The sequence below is a fragment of the Azolla caroliniana genome, unplaced genomic scaffold (genome assembly GCF_043228905.1).
Source record: "Azolla caroliniana isolate FFs.n. ecotype wild unplaced genomic scaffold, voAzoCaro1.0.p SCAF_3, whole genome shotgun sequence".
NCBI lineage: Eukaryota > Viridiplantae > Streptophyta > Polypodiopsida > Salviniales > Salviniaceae > Azolla > Azolla caroliniana.
Window position 1 is genome coordinate 3,911,715 of NW_028230438.1, and position 19,942 is coordinate 3,931,656.

Consider the following 19,942-nt stretch of genomic DNA (forward strand, 5'->3'; position numbering starts at 1 on the left):
GGCACGATAAATTCTAGGATTAAATATGTGGCAATGGAATAGGGTTAGGCGAGGGGAGGGGGTAATTGGGCGATGGAGATGTAGATGCAGGGGATGGGGAAAGATTGGAACTCTAGTCAAATAAGTATATGTAACTCTAAATTTATAATCACAATTTTTGTGGTATAGCCAGATATGTGTTTGTAACCCTAAATTTATTTCCTTTGCATATTGGCACCATAATATAGCCTGCCACTGACAAACACTGCGATCCAACCAGATCCGGATTGGGTTATCAGTTCCTCAAACCTCCAAACAACACTATGTTACTACTTTACATTACAAATTGTAGGTTATGAACATATACCCTTACAAGTCTCCATTTAACATCCCTAGCAATCAGTGTAGTTCTATTTGGCCTTTCATCCAAGAAACACATAAGAACCATTTTCAATATGAGGGACTACAGGAGAGGAATGTACAATATCCAAATTTATGTTGGAAATTTAGAAAACCCACCATGTGATGCGTCATACAAGCCTAATAACATATCCAGTGTATTGTGTCAAAAAAATCACTACACGCAGAACACAAAGCTAACATAATGCTTCTAAAGGATGCAACATAATTTCTTTCACAATGCGCAAATCAAGCACATTACTTGTAAAAAGTAACGTGCGGAAGCAAGTATGAAGACCGAACAGAAGGAAGAAAACTCAGGTTTAATGGAGAGCTTGAGCTTACGCAGTATACGCGGGAGAGACAGAGAGAGTGAGAGAGAGAAAACACAAGAACTATATTTCAACAAAACGATCTCGATTCACTACTCTATACATATGTGTGTTCCATGAACACTTTTATACAAGTCCTCGAAGGACTGACCGAAGTACTGACCGTACTTCAATGCTCTTTAAGAGCTCCTACACTAACTCCCAAATATATTCCTCACGGAATATCTTTCCTAACGGCCTCCCGGTTTACGCACTCGGCCTAACCGATCGGTCCCAACCGATCTGGTCCTCGGCTTCTTCAGCCGATCCAGCCGATGTTGAGCTTGTCTCTCAACACTCCCCCTCAAGCTCAACTTGAGGCTCTTCGGGATCCTGGGGCTCACAGCTCCGGTTCCTCTTGGCTTCACACCTCGCTCGCGCTCCTCGACCTGTTCGACTCCGCGTGCTTCGACCCTTTCGGTCGGCTTGTCTGCTCATGCGGCCCTTATCAGCTCTTCTGCTGTTGCGGTGTTGACGCTTCTCCTGCTGCCTTTTCTTCTGCTTGGGCCTCGGTTGATTCAGCATATCGGAATCAAACATCCGAACCGACTCGGCTACCTCCGATCAGTTTTCGCTCCCGTCCGAGTTGGCTGTCTCCAACTCGTCTTCGGTCTTCTCGCCCTTGGTGGCATCATCTTCCCCATGCGTGGTTGGCTTCGGCTCTCTCCTTCGGCTGCTCCCCTTCTGTCCGCTTTCGGACTTTTCCGCGGGTCCGAAGTCGAACTCGACAACCGAGTCAACAACCGAGTCAACCGACTCGGTGTCGCGGCCTCCGCTCCTTTCCTGCTGCTTTGCTTAGTCGTTCGGGACTGTTCTCCCCCTCAAGTTTGGCACGTCGAGGTGACGCAATCCGAGCACACCAGAGAATTGCCGCAACTTGTCTAGACCAAGGGGCTTAGTGAAGATGTCGGCAGTCTGCCGATCTGTCGGAACGTACTGAAGTTCGACGTCACCGGAAAGGACACGTTCACGGACGAAATGGTAGTGCACCTCAATGTGCTTGGTCTGTGCGTGGAAAACGGGGTTTTTCGCGAGCTGGATGCTGCTGAGGTTGTCGCAGTAGATCGTCGTCGGATTTGACACCTCCTCTTGCAGGTCCTTAAGTAGCCACTTCAACCATATGGCTTCGCATGTCGCGACAGCCGCTCCTCGGTACTCAACTTCGGTGCTCGACAGTGCAACTCTCGGCTGCTTCTTACTGCTCCACGCAATCGCGGCACTCCCGAGGGAGAACACGTATCCGGACGTGGATCAGCGATCGGCGGCGTTGCCAGCCCAGTCAGCATCGGTGTAGCCGACTAACTGCGCGGCTGCACCGGTCCGATATAGCAGTCCCCGGTCGTTAGTGCCGTTGACATACCGAAGTATGCGTTGCACACACTGAAGGTGGTCCTCAGTAGGTTGCGCCATGAACTGACTGATCACTCCGACCGGATAACTGAGGTCGCGTCGGGTGATGGTCAAGTATATGAGGCTTCCGACAATTTGTCGGAACCTCGTCGGGTCGCGTACCGTTCCCGTATCGGGACGAAGCTTGACGGTTCTGTCCAAAGGAGTCGAGACTGACTTACAGTCGGCCATCCCGAATTTGAAGAGCATACTCAGCACGTAGTGACGTTGGCTGATCAATATGCCTTCGGGGGTACGGATCACTTCGATCCCGAGGAAGTAATGAAGGTCCCCCAGATCCTTCATGTCGAATGATGCCGCAAGTTGGAGCTTCATGCGGTCGATTTCACGTAGGTCGGCGCCGGTGATGACCAAGTCATCGACATATAGTAAAATACTAACCGGTCCGAGTCGACCTACGGATGAACAAGGAAGAGTCCGATTTTGACGTGACGAAGCCCATCCGACGCAGTTGTTGCGTGATCTTCGCGTTCCAGGCACGCGGGGCTTGCTTTAGTCCATAAAGGGACTTCTTCAGTCGGCATACTACCGAGGAGTTCGTTCCAGAGTGAAATTTGGGGGGCTGTACCATGTACACCTGTTCCTCAAGGTCACCTTGCAGGAACACATTCTTTACATCCATCTGATGTAAGTGCCACCCCTTCACCGCAGCTACTACGAGCAAAACACGGACGGTCGTCATTTTCGCGACCGGCGCAAACGTCTCATCGTAGTCGATGCCGTGTTTCTGCGCGTAGCCCTTTGCCACTAGCCGAGCCTTGTACCGGTTGACCGAGCCATCGGTGTTGTACTTGACCTTGTACACCCACCTACACCCGATCGGTTTTACCCCTCTTGGTGCGTCAACCAGATCCCAGGTCTCGTTCTCTGCCAATGCGTGCATCTCTTCCTCCATCGCGGCACGCCAATTCGCGTCTTTAGCCACTTCTGCGTAGCTCTCCGGCTCACGCACTTTCGCTACATGGGTCATGTATGCATAATGATGCGCCATGTACTCGTTGTATCCGAACCGCAAAACAGGATTCTTCTGATCGGCGTAATCTCACATTAGCCGATGTCGAGGCCTTCTCGGTCGACGCGGTCTTCACCTTTAAAGACCCGTCACCGGTTCCCTCGGAGTCGGACTCGCGTCAGTCTGACTCGTTCCTATCCGTGCCAGAATCCGACACCTCCTTCTTCCCTTTCTCTTTGCGCGTAAGCCGTCTCCTCGGCTTCCTGCGCGGGGAATGCGCGGCCGAGTCTCCACTACTCGCCGACTCTTCATCGGACTGGTCGTACCGACTCAGTCGTCCAATCGGTCCACTTAAATGGAGTGAAATCGGACTCTCTTCGTGGGTCTCGATTTCGGGCTCATCCGGAGGCATCTCGGCCTCGCTGACCTCATCGTCAGAGCTCGGATTGGAGTCGGGGTTCGGAGTCGGGGGCTGGTACCAGGACGCGGACTTGTCAAACACAACGTTGCGGCTAACACGCGCTTGTTTGGTGCGAGGGTTATAGCACTTATAACCCTTCTGCTCGTCCGAGTAACCGACCAAGATGCATTTCTCGGCCTTTGCGTCCAGCTTCCTCCTTTTCTCCTTCGGTACATGCACATACGCAATGCTACCGAACACCCTCAAGTGTCGCAAGTTCGGCTTCGTTCCGAAATACAGCTCGTGCGCCAACACTTTGTCTCCGATCCGGTTCTGGATGTATACCGCGGTCCTTACCGCCTCGGCCCAGTAGAACTTGGGCAAGCTCGTCTCCTCCAACATTGCCCGTGCCGCTTCCACAACTGACCGATTCTTCCTCTCGGCCACGCCGTTCTGCTCTGGCGTGTATCTATAACTGAATTCGTGCCGAATTCCCATTTGTTGTAGATAACCGTTGAATTGACCAGAAAAGTACTCTTTCCCGCCATCCGACCGCAGACACTTGATCTTTCGTCCCGTTTCCGTTTCCACGAACCCTTTGAGGTCCCGGAAACAGTCGAAGACTTCGCTCTTCCTCTCAATGAGGTAGATCCACGTGTGCCGCGTGTGGTCGTCGATGAAGGAGACGAAATTCGGCTCCCGCCAAGATTAACGTTTTGTGTCGGCCCCCATACATCGGAGTGTATAAGGTCGAGCTTATTCCGGCTCCGATTTTGCTCGTTGGGGAAAGGAAGTCGGTGTTACTTCCCGAGCTGGCAAGCTTCACAAATTTGTGCCTTTCGGCCACTAAATTTGGGCAATCCGAACACTACCTGTTTCGATTGCAGATCTTGAAGCCGCTGGTAGTTGACGTGGCCTATCCGCTTGTGCCACAAGTCGATGTCCGACTCGGTTTTTCTTCCCTTCGCGAACATTGCGGTGCCCGTCTCTGCGCCCTTGCGCAATCACACGGCCTTCTTCCTCAATGAAGCACCCGAGGTGTGTAAACCGAACCTCCATCCCTTGGTCGACGATCTGTCCGACCGAGACCAAGTTCTTCGTGATTGTCGGAACGTGGAACACGTTCATGAGTTTCCCTTTTTGCCCGACATGGCTAAGGGGAACTTCTCCGACATTCGCGATCGGATGCGGAGTGTCGTCTCTAGTTGCGACTACTCCAGGTTGTATCGGTTTTTCAAGGTACGAGAACCACTCCTTATGGCTCGTCATGTGGTTTGACGCGCCGGAGTCTACGTACCACACCTCGTCCGATCTCGGGGTGATCCGTTTCATTGACTTTGCTTCATGTCTCGTCACGAAGGCAGACCCTTCTCTGGCTCTCTCGGAGTCTTCGGCGTAGTGTGATCGTTGCCGATTTCCCTTGTCGGTATGTCCGGAGCCGTTTCCGGAACTGGTTCTCTCCAAATCGGCACGCTTCTTCCAGCACTCACTTTCCCTGTACCAGCACTCCGTGATGGCCTTCCCTTGCCGGTTCTCATCGCTTCAACTCCCCATGTTTCCGGAGGGTCCGGAGTTGTTGTCGGCATCACTTTGGTGCCTTCTTCCTTGATCTCGTCGGCCGCCTCCATTGCGCGCCGACTCGCCTCGTCCTCCACGTCCACGGGGCGTATCTCCCTCCGTGTACAACATTTTGCTGTCGGTGTGCGTGCTTGTAGACGCACCCGCGTGGTTCTCCTCTACCAGGAGCATTGACTGTAAGTCGAAAAAGGACGGCGTATTCTCCTGGGTACACACAACCGTCTGGAACGCTCCGAACTTCGACGCCAAACCTCCGAGACAGATCTGGACCATCTCGCTCTCCTCGATGTTCACCTCTATGGAGGCGAGGGAGTCGCAGATATCCTTGATCTTCGAGGTATAGTCCGCCACCGACAAGTCGCGTTGTGGTAGGTTGCTCAACTCCTGTCGGAGCTGAAGCTTCCTTGCTGTGGTGCTCGCGGCGAAGATCTTCTTCAGATTTTCCCACGCACCCTTCGGCGTCTTTGCATCCCAAACATAGCTCAATAGTTGTTCGCCCACACATGACGCGAAGCAGTATAAAACCCTGCTCGCCGATTGCTCCCATGACGGGAAGTCTCTGTGTGTCGATTCGGGTGCCGCGTCATTAGCTCCTTCGACATAACTCCAGTAGCCGTGGCCGAGTAGGTACTGGTGCATCTTGTAAGACCAAGATGCGTAGTTGGTTCTGTCGAGCTTCTCTGTTGGAAGCGAGCTTGCCATGCCTCTATCCATCGTTCTTCTTGTTCTTCTTCATCAAGCTGTGTCGGCTGCAAAGAGGTTCACAACCCTCGCGCTCTGATACCATGTAAAAAGTAACGTGCGGAAGCAAGTATGAAGTTCGAACAGAAGGAAGAAAACTCAGGTTTAATGGAGAGCTTGAGCTTACGCAGTATACGCGGGAGAGACAGAGAGAGTGAGAGAGAGAAAACACAAGTACTATATTTCAACAAAACGATCTCGATTCACTACTCTATACATATGTGTGTTCCATGAACACTTTTATACAAGTCCTCGAAGGACTGACCGAAGTACTGACCATACTTCAATGCTCTTTAAGAGCTCCTACACTAACTCCCAAATATATTCCTCACGGAATATCTTTCCTAACGGCCTCCTGGTTTACGCACTCGGCCTAACCGATCGGTCCCAACCGATCCGGTCCTCGGCTTCTTCAGCCGATCCGGCCGATGTTGAGCTTGTCTCTCAACATTACTTACAAACAAGGAATAGAAAACTTTACACATTTGTGATTGTTTTGAGAATACAAAATTAAGCTTAATTGTTATATATTATATAATAAGACAAATATTCTCCAAAAGCCCAAATAGGTTTGATCAACAAATGGATGAATGTTTGGAATACAATTTCAAAAGCAACATTCATGAACCAAGGAGATAATGTTTCTACTAATTTAGTTTAACTTCATCAGAAGGGTCGTCGTTCTTCATAGTGTTTCTTGCATAACCACGCAACTTGAGTACCATTGTCTATTAAGGCATGCCTAAGACAGAACTTCTCGGCTATGTTTTGGTTTGTCACACCTCCATTCTCTTCTAATATGAATGCCAAGCATGTTTTCCATTCTTTGAAATACTCTGATGTACTTGGACATACATGAAAGGCTTTTGATGAGATAGATCTATCAAATTTGGATTGAATAATACTTGAGATCATAGGGTCCTCTTTCGCTAGTTTGAGGTGGGGACTCCAATAAGGTATGCAAGACCTTGTGACTGGCGCCACGGAGTTAATACCGAGTCTAATAGCTAAAGTCAAAATAGAAAAGAAAAATTTAATATATGGAAGAACTTTTTGTAAACTCTCTAAACGAGACTTTGACCAAGACATGAGGGTGATTCCTTGTTGGTTTTCCACTGGGTGTGGTAATGTTGGATGCTCACAATACAAATGGATTTGCATGGGTAATGCTCCAAGCAATGAGGTTACCAAACTTGCCACATTCTTGTCATGACCATTAGTTGTAATGATGGCAACACGTGGGAGTTGCATATCAGTCTTGTTCTCCATAGCCAACTTTAATAGCTTACAAATAGATTTCTCAACCTTGATCATGACATCTTTTCTCAAAAATTGAATTTCACGATGTATTGCATCCATCTTCTCTAAGAGCTCTTTATGATTGGCATCTATTACATGATATAAACTTGAGATTGCCTTTGCCATGACCTTGATAGATCACACCTCAACATTAGTTGCCGCCTCCAATGTTTGATCTTCTAGATGTTGCAACAAGCTATTTTCCAAGCTTTTAGTGGTCATATTTCATTGGTATTGTCGTTCCATAGTTACATTGACTTCATCATTCTCAAAGCACAATAATGGATTTTTTGCCTCTTGCTCGAGCCATACTTTACATGATGTGAGAACTTCCTCATAATTCTCGAAACCGAGAAGATCAATGAAATCATTTTTCATATAGCCATACATTTGCTTACGAGTCCGTTTCCAATCATAAGATTCTCGCTCGCCTCGTTCAAGTTTATGTCTGAGTTGTTCCTTCAAATAAGTTATTTCCACACATTGATCTTCTCTATCTTGCGTGCTTGATGGATCATGTAAGCAGTCGGGCCGGATGAAGCTCTCAATTAGTTTAACCCCTTGGCTTCCAGTAGGTTGTGCACATATTGTAATCAAGGTGTTAATAATATGTTTTTCCACATAAGCTAAGGTCGTTGGTGTATGACGTTGTTGGCTATTAGTTGGATGATCAACCTGAATGAGCACATCTATCACATGCTCCGATTTTACTTTGCAGAACACAATGATGATCTCCCTATCAGGAAAACAAATGTATATGAAATCTTTGCCCAATGTGATCTCAGAATTATTGTCTTCAACTAATTTGAAGGCATCGCTAAATAACACTTGAATCCTCGGAAACAATTCTGGTGTAAGAAAGGTTAAGTTTTGATCTTCACATTGTAGCCTTTTACCCATGTGTTGAAAAATATCATTGTAATCATCATCCACATTATCTGTGCACGTTGATGATATCCATTGGAGTTGCTCTATACCCGATTCATCTGTCAATAAGGTTGGGATAAAGATACGATCCACGCTGCTATTGGAGATACCATGATTAGTGGCAACTTTGCAACATAGGTGCATTGCTTGCATCAAGTCTACTAGAAATGAGCCCTTACCTTTAGATCCAGTAATCGATTCCAAGCGCCTCTCTATGAAATCTCGAGAGGGGAATCCACTATAAAAAACAATGGTATCCTTTGATGCTTTAGGCTTTGAGAAACCAATGAGGCTTCCCATTATCTCCTTGCAAAACCAATTGGGATCAAGAACAATGTGATCAACTCTGTTTATGTATATAATGTTACCGCACTCATTCAAGGATAGGGTAATAGCCTTCAATTTAGCTTCACTGTATAAATGGAATGGATAGCATATCTCTTTCAACTTGTTCCATGTAATAATTCGTTCATTTCTGTTTTTCAAATGATTGGAGAGATGTTCACCTACTTGTGTGCAAATACTGTACAACTGAACACCTTGGAGCATGTCTTTAGCAATGTCGAAGATACACCCTACCACAAATTTGACAGAATCCTGCTTTCTTGCATCCACATCGAACACAGGATTGACAATGTCAATGACCCCTTTAAATTCTGATCGAAGGGAATCAATGGAACGTGAGAGGGAGCTGGACACAAACTCCATTTGATCTGCTCGTGTGAACAACACGATCACTCTGAGAGCGACACTAAATAGTTGGAGCTGGTTAGCTTAAAAATACCACCGAATGAATCTTTCATTTTCCTTAAATGCTGTGATACTAGATTGATACGCGAAATGGGAACTTGGCCACAATGAAGTCAAATGCGGAATAGGGAACACATGTAAAAATAGAGAGAAACAGAAATGGAAGTGGACAACCTATTACGTGGAAAACCCCAAAATGGGTAAAAACCATGGGAGTCCACAGGCACCAAACAAATCACTATGAGAGAAATATATACAACGAACGAACGAACGAACGAACTCACAGGCATTGACCTGAGCTCGTAAAGTTCACCGACAGGCGATTACAATAGGGAAGCTCTCGCTACCTCTTTCTCTTTCTCTCTTTCTCTCTCTCTCTGGCTATGGCAGCTCTGCTATAGACGCAACAACCTCGCACAAGCTGTACACAGTTGCAGAGACACCTCAAACACAGCGATCAACAAGAAAACTACGACTGCTCTCTATTCGCTCTCATGTAAGGTTTGCCGTAGTTATCTCTTTACTTAGATAACTTTCGGGCCATTTACATAACTAGCCTAAGTAGGCTTGACTCAAGAAAACTATTTACATCTTCCTTTGTCCTAAATTTGGCCCATGCGAAAGGGACCTAATTCTTAGACGACTTCTAGAGAGTCAACGTCAATGCATTCTAATGGGCAAAAATGATGAACCCATATAAAACCTTCTTAGGGATGTTTTCACTATTGAAGAATTTAGAGATACGTCCATAGAATCTAATTCGAGGGTCAACGTCAATGCATTCTACAAAGTGAAAATGATGAACCCATATAAAAACTTATTAGGGATGTTTTTCACTATTTAAGAATTTAGAGTTACATCCATAGAATCTAATGAAAGGGTCAAAGTCAATGCATTCTACAAAGTAAAAATGATGAACCGATAGGGTTTAGGGTTTAGGGTTTAGGCGACCTACAAAGTAAAGAGGTCGTTCGAGGAGTAGGTCGCCATTCACGCTCCAGTGTTTGTCATAAGCGTGGTTTGTGGGCCATCAAAGCGAAGAACGGTGGATCCTTCCCTTCCCACCATAAGCAAGCTTCTGAAACTCTCGTATCTGAGAGACCTCCCAAGTTCTACCTTGCCGATGATGTTCCTAAACACCTTCGAAATAAACGTGTCCTCAAACCTACTAAGCTCAGGTCAAGCATCACCCTAGGCACTGTCTTGAATCTGCTTGCTGGACATTTTAAGGGGAAGAGGGTTGTTTTCCTTATGCAGTTGGAATCTGGTTTGCTTTTGGTTACAAGTCCATTCAAGCTAAATGGTGTACCTCTACGTCGAGTAAGTCAATCATATGTAATAGCAACCACTACAAAGCTTGATGTAAGCAAAGTAGATATGGGTAAAATTACAGACAACTACTTCGAAAAGGAAGTTTAGAAGAAGAAGAAGAAAAGTGAGAGCGAGTTCTTTGAGGCTGAGAAGGAGGAAAAAGAATCAGAATCTCAACGAGAAGGATCAGAAGAAGAAGACGGAGGATGTAAGCAGAAGATGGATCCATGGATGGAAAGACAAAGCTTTAATGCAGGTTATGGGGCCCTCTTCATCATCATTATCATCCACACCATCACCATCTCCATCTAAGATCTCATCGGATACTTCTCTTAGGATGGGCCTCTCACAACATCTCAAAATCTTTGGATGTTGACGTTGCTTCTTCTTGCGTTGATCCTTCGATTGACCTGAGGGTTTCTGATCCATTCCTACAGGTCATTATAAGGAGTGTAGTAGAGAGGCGACTGAGCTACAAGAACGTTCTACATTTTCTCACCACTTATTAAGTTAACATAGATTGTCTCTCTGAGTATCGCAACTCTCTTCAATGCTCCAGTAGCAAAAGATGATTCTACCAGGGCTTGTGTTTTGTATGTAACTTCTCTAGAATTGTGTGGCCTACTTGTAACAACTATGGCACTACAACTAGTAAAGATGATGAATGGTGATTCCAACAAAATCAAAGAGATCAGCGCCACCGCCTCCATTGTTGTCATGATATGGCAAGACTCGAACCCATGACCTTATGCTACATAGGTCGAGCTCTTACCATTAGAATATGAATTGTAATTTGTAGAATATTATTTTCATTTATACTTTATCATAGAAAATTGATGTATATTCCAGATCTCTCTGGAACATTCTAGAAGCTTCAAGATTATTCCTAAAAACACTATAAAAGGAGGCACAAGGCATTGTTTTGAACCAAATTGGTTCAACGCCAGTCTTAAGCCTCTTAGCCACTTTGTACTTATCTTTTCACATAATATATTAGCTGTTGTCATCATCTTTCTCTCTCTCTCTCTCATTCTCGCTATCTCTCTCTCTCCTCTTCTCACTTCCTCTCTCGGGAATCTTACGTAGTCTGTTGTCTGCCTGGCCGGACTAGCCTCAACACAGGTGTCTATCTAACACTTCTCCAAAGGGGTGGTAAGGATTGGATGCTAGGTTACACGCGTAAGATGATTACAATTAAGCACAGACGGTAAACAATACGAGATACAGATAAACACGCAATAATTACTATTGTATTACTTCCGTCAAACCCTTTACAAATCATCGGATCCTTTTATAAGCATCCGACAAGGTTACAATCGGTGCGCTTAGGCAACCGACATCCGAATCGGTCCGGATCCGGATCGGTACAACTGTACCGGATCCGTCCCTCCGAATAATAATTCTACTATTATTTACTTCCTATTATCCGATTCGACTCCGCCTTCCCACTTGTCCTTGCTCTTCTGACCGGCCAACACATGGCACGGCCGTGGGAAAGTGCCTTGCACTTCGAATCCACTCCCGGCCTCATTCTTCCTCCAAAATATCGAGCACACTCTGCTCGATGGTGTCAAGTGGTGCTTCTTCCTCCTGTTCCTGTTCCTTGCCTGCCTGGTCTCCGACCTCCGGTTGGGTGGGCTGTTCCGTAAAAATTTGCTACTCCGGCTCTGCTTGATTCCGTGGTGCTGGTGCTTCCTCACCGCTTCGTCCGGGTTCTTCCTGTTCTCCCTCTGTTCCAGGCTCTGTTCTATTACCAGTGTCGCTTTCTCCGGTCTCGACTGGTTGGCTCAGTACGCCTTCTTCCTCTGCTCTGGTGTCTTCCGGTCTCAGCTCTTCTTCTTCTCCGGCATCGGGCTGCTCCTGCTCTTCTTCTTCTCCTTCGATCGGAAGTTCTTCTTCGGGTATTCCTTGTCGGGGTTGTTCGGTGTCGGTTGGTTCATCTTCAGCCGGTCGCTCTCCCTCACTTATCGTGATTGGCGTCGTTCTTCCCTTAGCTTCCTGTCGTAACCGGTCCTGCTCGTATCTCTCCAACTCCAACTGAGTTGCGAGCTGCCCGTCATCCAACCTCTCTACCAACCCTCGGATTTCTTTGAGGTGTTCTTCTGCTAAAGTGTAGAAATCCTCCGACAATTCTTCCCGAATGGCGACGATACTTTCTTCATCCATCTTGTAGAACTTGTCACCGGTCTTCCTCCGATTCTCGGCATCCGCTCGGAGTGTCTGCAGCTCGGCTGCCTGTTGTGACCACTCCTTCGATAGCTTTTCCGTACTTTCGTTGATGCTTGCCTGAGCTCGGGTACTCCATCCTGACATGATGAGCTTGATCCGGTCAACCCCTGCCTTAGCATGCGCATAAGCTTCCTGCTTTTCCTTCCTTGCCCGTTTTATAATGTCGGCCATTATCTGAGCCTGGGCCTCGTAATCCGCTTTCTGCTTTTCATAGGTACTTTGCAGTTTGCTGATCGTGAAGGTCGATTTTTCCTTTTCTTCATTCCTAATCTTGGTCAGATCCAGCTTTTCCCGCCTTAGCGCCTCTAATTCCTTCCTTCTCTCCGTCGCTTGGGCTATTTCCGCCGACAATACTTCCTTGTTGGCACTGACCTCATCCATTGCCTTAGCCAGGTCTAATCGGGTCTCTTTGAGCTGTTCTTTCAGCTTCTCTATTTGCCGGTCGTAGTCTGCTGCCCGTTTCTTGTTGTCCGACTCGGCCTGCTTGTGATCTCGGTAGAGATGGTCGAAGTCCTCCGTCTTCTGCTTCAGGCGTCGGTTTGCCTGAGCTCTTAACCGATCGTCCCGGTCCTTTTGTTGTCGGAGTTCTTCCTGCAGTCGTTCTATCTCCTGCTCGGCATGTCGACGTAGTCGGTCCTTCTCCTTTTGCAGCTTCTCTTTTTCTTCTTGCAGTCGGTCATTAGCGGCTCGACCTTTCCGGAGGCCTTCTTCCATTTTTCGTCTGTCGTCCTCCACCGCTTTCCGCTGCTCCCTTTCTCTTTCCCTTAATGCCTCCTGAGCTTTTAACTCCTCTTGTAAGGTTTCTATTATTTTTTCGGTCTCAGGGCCGGTTTGCAAGGCTACCGGTTCTGGTTCTGGTTCTGGTTGTTTCCTTGTTGTCCCGACCGGCTCGGTGACAACTTGTGCTTGTTGAATTCCTTCCCTTGCCTGCAGTCGTGGTCACCAAAATAGTGTTGTCTGCCTGGCCGGACTAGCCTCAACATAGGTGTCTATCCGACAGTTCTCCAAAGGGGTGGTAAGGATTGGATGCTAGGTTACACGCGTAAGATGATTACAATTAAGCACAGACGGTAAACAATACGAGATACAGATAAACACGCAATAATTACTATTGTATTACTTCCGTCAAACCCTTTACAAATCATCGGATCCTTTTATAAGCATCCGACAAGGTTACAATCGGTGCGCTTAGGCAACCGACATCCGAATCGGTCCGGATCCGGATCGGTACAACTGTACCGGATCCGTCCCTCCGAATAATAATTCTACTATTATTTACTTCCTATTATCCGATTCGACTCCGCCTTCCCACTTGTCCTTGCTCTTCTGACCGGCCAACACATGGCACGGCCGTGGGAAAGTGCCTTGCACTTCGAATCCACTCCCGGCCTCATTCTTCCTCCAAAATATCGAGCACACTCTGCTCGATGGTGTCAAGTGGTGCTTCTTCCTCCTGTTCCTGTTCCTTGCCTGCCTGGTCTCCGACCTCCGGTTGGGTGGGCTGTTCCGTAAAAATTTGCTACTCCGGCTCTGCTTGATTCCGTGGTGCTGGTGCTTCCTCACCGCTTCGTCCGGGTTCTTCCTGTTCTCCCTCTGTTCCAGGCTCTGTTCTATTACCAGTGTCGCTTTCTCCGGTCTCGACTGGTTGGCTCAGTACGCCTTCTTCCTCTGCTCTGGTGTCTTCCGGTCTCAGCTCTTCTTCTTCTCCGGCATCGGGCTGCTCCTGCTCTTCTTCTTCTCCTTCGATCGGAAGTTCTTCTTCGGGTATTCCTTGTCGGGGTTGTTCGGTGTCGGTTGGTTCATCTTCAGCCGGTCGCTCTCCCTCACTTATCGTGATTGGCGTCGTTCTTCCCTTAGCTTCCTGTCGTAACCGGTCCTGCTCGTATCTCTCCAACTCCAACTGAGTTGCGAGCTGCCCGTCATCCAACCTCTCTACCAACCCTCGGATTTCTTTGAGGTGTTCTTCTGCTAAAGTGTAGAAATCCTCCGACAATTCTTCCCGAATGGCGACGATACTTTCTTCATCCATCTTGTAGAACTTGTCACCGGTCTTCCTCCGATTCTCGGCATCCGCTCGGAGTGTCTGCAGCTCGGCTGCCTGTTGTGACCACTCCTTCGATAGCTTTTCCGTACTTTCGTTGATGCTTGCCTGAGCTCGGGTACTCCATCCTGACATGATGAGCTTGATCCGGTCAACCCCTGCCTTAGCATGCGCATAAGCTTCCTGCTTTTCCTTCCTTGCCCGTTTTATAATGTCGGCCATTATCTGAGCCTGGGCCTCGTAATCCGCTTTCTGCTTTTCATAGGTACTTTGCAGTTTGCTGATCGTGAAGGTCGATTTTTCCTTTTCTTCATTCCTAATCTTGGTCAGATCCAGCTTTTCCCGCCTTAGCGCCTCTAATTCCTTCCTTCTCTCCGTCGCTTGGGCTATTTCCGCCGACAATACTTCCTTGTTGGCACTGACCTCATCCATTGCCTTAGCCAGGTCTAATCGGGTCTCTTTGAGCTGTTCTTTCAGCTTCTCTATTTGCCGGTCGTAGTCTGCTGCCCGTTTCTTGTTGTCCGACTCGGCCTGCTTGTGATCTCGGTAGAGATGGTCGAAGTCCTCCGTCTTCTGCTTCAGGCGTCGGTTTGCCTGAGCTCTTAACCGATCGTCCCGGTCCTTTTGTTGTCGGAGTTCTTCCTGCAGTCGTTCTATCTCCTGCTCGGCATGTCGACGTAGTCGGTCCTTCTCCTTTTGCAGCTTCTCTTTTTCTTCTTGCAGTCGGTCATTAGCGGCTCGACCTTTCCGGAGGCCTTCTTCCATTTTTCGTCTGTCGTCCTCCACCGCTTTCCGCTGCTCCCTTTCTCTTTCCCTTAATGCCTCCTGAGCTTTTAACTCCTCTTGTAAGGTTTCTATTATTTTTTCGGTCTCAGGGCCGGTTTGCAAGGCTACCGGTTCTGGTTCTGGTTCTGGTTGTTTCCTTGTTGTCCCGACCGGCTCGGTGACAACTTGTGCTTGTTGAATTCCTTCCCTTGCCTGCAGTCGTGGTCACCAAAATAGTGTTGTCTGCCTGGCCGGACTAGCCTCAACATAGGTGTCTATCCGACAGTTCTCCAAAGGGGTGGTAAGGATTGGATGCTAGGTTACACGCGTAAGATGATTACAATTAAGCACAGACGGTAAACAATACGAGATACAGATAAACACGCAATAATTACTATTGTATTACTTCCGTCAAACCCTTTACAAATCATCGGATCCTTTTATAGGCATCCGGCAAGGTTACAATCGGTGCGCTTAGGCAACCGACATCCGAATCGGTCCGGATCCGGATCGGTACAACTGTACCGGATCCGTCCCTCCGAATAATAATTCTACTATTATTTACTTCCTATTATCCGATCCGACTCCGCCTTCCCACTTGTCCTTGCTCTTCTGACCGGCCAACACAGTCCCGTCCGCTTAGTACTAATAGTACTGCTCTTCTTTAGTACTAATTCCATCTCTACTTTAGTACTATTCCTGACAGTTTGAACCAAATTTTCCTCCTCCAGCCTACTTGTCACTCTCCCTCATCCTCCTACCCTTTTCCCTATACTATGGCTACTGTTAGCGCCCAAGAATATCAATCCGTTTTCTCCGAGCTACAGTGCCTAAAAGAAAAGTTTGTTGCCCTGGAACAAGAAAACCAATGGTTGATAGGGGATCTGCAACAAATCGCTCTAGAAAAACAATAAACGCAACAACAACATGGGGAGTTAGCGTTACGGGTACAACAACTTGAAGCAGCGTTGCAACAACAAGGATCAAGTCCCCAAGGATTTCATAAAGAGCCCAAGATTGGACTTCCTGTGAAATTTGATGGAACACGATCACAATTCCGGGGATTCCTTAATCAGGTACGCTTAGTTATCCAGATGCATCCTTCCCGATATCCCACTGATGCATCTCGAGTCGGCCTAATAGGCACGTTACTTAGCGGCTCAGCCTTGGCATGGTTCGCTCCGCTTCTAGAAAAACAATCGCCCTTGCTTAATAACTTTGAAGATTTTATTGGTGAGTTTAAAGCCTGCTTTGGAGATACCGATAGCATCAGGACGACGATCAACAAGATCCAAAGATTGCGTCAAGGCGATCGTCCAGCCTCTGCCTACGCGGTAGATTTCCGTCTACTCGCCTCAGATATCCCCTGGGATGATCAGGCCCTCATGGAGCAGTTTCGCTACGGCTTGCGCAACGATGTCAAAGACTTGCTTTTAACCTTCCCCGAAAAACCAAAGTCTCTTACGGAGGCAATCAGTCGAGCGGTCCGATGCGACAACCGCCTTTTTGAACGGCATTCGGAACGTCAGTTACAAATACCACGCTCTCGGCCGGAACCCACATACGCCTCAGTCATAGCTAAACCGTTTGCACGCGATGTACCTCAAGCCAATATTCCGACACCGATGGAGATCGACACCATGCGTCGACGCGGCCCGTTATCGGAAGAAGAAAAGCAACGACGACGTGCCAATTGATTATGTCTTTATTGCGGTGGACCAGGGCATATCGCCATCAATTGTCCCCATAGGCCAAGAAGACAGGTAAATCAAATCGTCGCCTGTACTAAACCCGAGTCCATTCTTCCCTTCGGAGTGTCTGATAGTATTAATAGTACTAATAGAGTGTAAGATAGTATTCATAGTACTAATAGCCCAAGTATCTCAAACAAATTTGAAATCCTTAGTCAATTAGATGAAGAGTCAATTTGAGTCCAGCCAAAATAGGAGCCGTTTGGTTGGACAACAGCCCTAGATCTATACAGCACATTAGTGGTTCCATTCCTTCCAAGCAAGTTAGCAATGTGTTCCTAGCCCAAGTCATTATTAGTACTAAAAGTACTCCCCCAGTACCCGTCCTAGCCCTTTTAGATTCCGGAGCTAATTCCTGTTTCATGGATCGAAATTTTGCCCAAGCTTCTCAGATATCCTTAAGAAAACTTCCTTGTCCCGCATCTGTAGTAGTCATTGATGGTCGTCCCATTGCTTCCGGGAATATTGTAGAAGAATCAGAACCCATTCAAGTTGTCCTAGGTAGTTTTGTGTGTGTAATATCATTTAATATAATTAGTAGTCCAGAGCATCCCATTGTCCTAGGATTACCTTGGTTTGAATTACATAATCCAGCCATAGATTGGAGAACAAGAGAAGTCTGATATCGACCACCCTAAGAATCTACTCATCGAGTTTCGACCATTTCACTCCATCAATTACGCGAAGAAGGACACAAGGAGGCAATGTTCCTATTTGCAATATCAGTACATCCTTCCAGCACTATTAAGGACTCCTCAGTACAACTTTCGGCAAAATATCATCCTTATGCCGATGTATTTGACAAGGTAAAAGCCGGTACCCTTCCTCATCACCGTCCCTATGATTGTCCCATCGATTTACAACCAGGAACCGAGCCACCATGGGGATCAATTTACAACTTGTCACCCACCGAGTTAGAAGTCCTTCGAGCCTACATAGAGGAGAACTTGGTAAGCGGGTTCATTCGTCATTCGAAATCTCCGGCCGGTGCACCCATCTTCTTTGTCAAGAAGAAAGATGGCTCATTTCATCTCGTCGTTGATTACCGCGGATTGAATAAGGTCACCATCCGGAATAGGTATGCACTTCCTCTTATATCAAGTCTTTTAGAGTGAGTTAATGGTGCCAAGTTTTTTACCAAAATCGATCTACGCGGAGCGTATAACCTCGTGCGGATACGACCAGGAGATGAATGGAAGACCGCCTTTCGCACGCGGTATGGGCATTTCGAGTATACTGTTATGCTGTTTGGCCTAACCAATGCACCCGCAGTCTTCCAACACACGGAAAATGATATATTCAGAGACCTCTTGGATATCTGTTTGATCATCTATCTGGATGATCTATTGATTTATTCGAAGACCCAGGAAGAGCACGATTCTCATGTACTATTAGTACTAAAGTGACTCCGCGAGAATGGTCTTTATGCCAAGCTAGAAAAATGTAGCTTTGACTGCAAGCAACTGGAATTTCTCGGCTACGTCATCTCCTCAAAGGGCATCGCCATGGATCCAGCTAAAGTCCAAACTGTACTAGGGTGGCAAATTCCACAGTTTCGACTTCAAAATCACATATCGACCGGGGAAGCAGCAAGGAAAAGCAGATGCACTATCACGACGTTCATATCTTGCACCTCGTCCTGGTGATCTAACATTTGATAATCAAAAGCAAGTAATCTTGGGACCAACACGATTGCACACGACCCGGATTTTTCACACCCCGATGGATTCACGGATTATCGATCACATACGTGCAAACTTGAAGACGGATAGTTTTGCTCAAGACATCCTGACGCACATTGATACTTCTCGGGCATCCTGTTCTCACTCTCAACAACCAGGTATTGATTACTGACAATTCGAATATCATGATGGTTTGTTATTCTTTAAAAAGCGCGTATATGTCCCCGATTGCTCCTGTCGCCTTCAAATCATCCAGCATTGTCACGACACCCATACGACAGGACATTTCTGTAGTACTAAGACGTTGGAGCTAGTACAACGATCTTTTTGGTGGCCCCACATGCGCCGTTTTGTCGACGACTACGTTCGGACCTGTGATGCTTGCTGCCAAGCAAAGATGCCACGACACCATCCATATGGCTTGTTGGAACCCTTACCGATTCCAAGTAAGCCGTGGCAGTCTATTTGTCTTGATTTTATCACAGATCTGCCGGTCTCGAAGGGGTTTGATGCTATCTTAACCGTCATCGATCGATATACGAAGATGACACATTTTGTGCTGTGTACTAAGGCCATCACTAGCGAGGAAACCGCCGCCCTTGTCATGCGTGAGGTATTTCGGCATCATGGCCTCCCCGACAATATCATCAGTGACTGAGGACCGCAATTTGTCTCCAAATTTTGGCAACATCTCTTCAAGATGCTCAAGGTCTCTTGCAACCTCTCCTCCGGCTACCATCCTCAGACCGATGGGCAGGCGGAACGAACAAATCAAATGCTGGAGCAATATCTCCGGTGTTTCCTGAGTTATCAACAGGACGATTGGGCCGAGATTCTCCACTTTGCGGAGTTTGCGTATAATAATGCTATTCACTCCTCGACTCGGGTCTCCCCATTTTTCGCTTATACCGGTTTCCATCCTCGCTAGTCGTTGATCGACACCCCGGAGCTACCTACCAACCCTCGTGATGAGGATCATTTGGAGAGGCTACGCAAGATCCAGATGGATCTCTCTACTCACCTTCGTCATGCTCAACACACACAGAAGACATATGCGGATCGTCATCGGATTCCCTCTTTTGCCATCGGACTCGATCGAGTATGGCTCTTACGTCGTCACATCAAGACTACTCGACCGTGCGACAAGTTGGATTATCGACGACTCGGTCCTTTCCGTATTACGGGTAAGGTTAATGATGTCACATTCCGCCTTGATCTCCCTCCGCAACTTCAGATACATCCAGTTTTCCATTGTTCTATTCTTGAACCTTATAAAGCAAACACCATTCCCAATCGTGTGACACCACCGCCACCCCCGGTGGAGTTGGACGCCGGCCCAGAGTATGAAGTTGTTGCC

General features: G+C 47.2%; 2 protein-coding genes and 1 pseudogene across 2 annotated transcripts in view; 1 reads left to right on the forward strand and 2 right to left on the reverse strand.

Annotated features, from left to right (window-relative positions):
* LOC147865930 (protein TORNADO 1-like) overlaps positions 1–19,942 on the reverse strand; it is a 73,404-nt gene that overhangs the window by 51,817 nt on the left and 1,645 nt on the right. The window lies entirely within an intron of this gene.
* LOC147865935 (protein TORNADO 1-like) overlaps positions 1–19,942 on the reverse strand; it is a 42,944-nt gene that overhangs the window by 4,762 nt on the left and 18,240 nt on the right. The gene's annotated exons all lie outside the window — the stretch shown is intronic.
* On the forward strand, positions 9,003–10,444 carry LOC147865936 (large ribosomal subunit protein eL6 pseudogene; annotated as a pseudogene).